At 50.5% G+C, this 1,325-nt stretch overlaps 1 pseudogene; it reads right to left on the bottom strand.

Moving 5' to 3' along the window:
* Positions 1-348: 348 nt before the first annotated feature.
* LOC112063305 (uncharacterized) lies at positions 349-458 on the bottom strand (annotated as a pseudogene).
* Positions 459-1,325: the final 867 nt, after the last annotated feature.

Genomic DNA, 1,325 nt, shown 5'->3' on the forward strand with positions numbered 1-1,325 from the left:
CGCATCGGACGCCTCAACCAACCACCGCCTCAAGGCTCCGGGAACAACACCCACGTACTGCGTACACGCAACACGCTCACTGGACGCCTCAACCAATCACCGCCTCATCCGGCACTGCACCCTCTAGCACCATACTAGACATCTCTTACAGACCGAGTCTCCCCTACACTACTAGCACCATACTGAACATCTCTTACCGACCGAATCTCCCCTACACTACTAGCACCATACTAAACACCTCTTACCGACCTAGTCCCCCGAACACTAAGTTCACGACCAGTACTACCCAAGCTCACCACTCGACTAATTGTTGGACGGAGTACCCAAGACCACCATTCGATTGATTGTTGGCGCCGAGGCGCCCCAAAAATTATTAGACGCGCATCATTTGCGGAAACGACACGGCAATCTTTAGTAAAAGGCGAAAGATTGATGCGTTCTGTCGTGACCGCTGCGCAGCTGACAGTGGTGAGCGGAAAAGGGAGGGCACCTCTCAGTCTGCCATACAGGGTATGGAGACAAAACGTAATCGCGCGGATGTGCCTCCGATAAGGTTGGGTTGATCACCGGTTCAAGAATCGTTGTAGGTCTGTACAACTGAACAGTGATAAATTAGAGTATAATTTATGGGATCCTCCAGGCGTTACAACTGAACAATGATAAATCAGAATATAATTTATGAACCCTCCAGGCTTGGGAAGGCGGCACACGCAACGACACCGTCCTACCAGTGGTGGGAGTGACTTGAGTGGATTCCCCCTCTCCGCCGATGAGGCACGCAGGAGCGCAGTGCACGCTTCGGTTACTACTTAACTATGTATGGGATTGGAGACAGTACATTAGTAATTACTGTTGCACCCCAAAAGTAAGAAATACCGTTCAGGCACTATATGCAGGGGAGATACCAATCGATTTAGGTAAGTGCTTTTTTGGCAGATAGGGATCAAGTTGTCTCAAGACGTTCTTAACCAGCCCTACTCACGAAGGATTTGAAGCCCATGCGCATAGCTGTTTACGTTTACAGAGTAGCGGCATTGCCGGGCTCTGTGAAGACGGGCTCGTGACGGCACCCGCTAGGATTCCCACCCCGACGAAGTGGGTTTTCCAAATTCGCGTTGATGCCAATCATACCTCTCGGGAGCAAAGTGAAACCTGTGTACACCCGTAAGCATGGTCCCGGTGACGTCCCGGTACGAAGCGCACACCTCTCTATCAACTGTGCACTGCTCCAAAAGTAGTAGCACGCTGTAATAGTTTCTGGAGAAGTACCACGGTAGCGCGTTGAGATTGAAATCTTCTACGTTACCTAGAACGACTGATAATAT

Source organism: Physeter macrocephalus, unplaced genomic scaffold (genome assembly GCF_002837175.3).
Source record: "Physeter macrocephalus isolate SW-GA unplaced genomic scaffold, ASM283717v5 random_7062, whole genome shotgun sequence".
NCBI lineage: Eukaryota > Metazoa > Chordata > Mammalia > Artiodactyla > Physeteridae > Physeter > Physeter macrocephalus.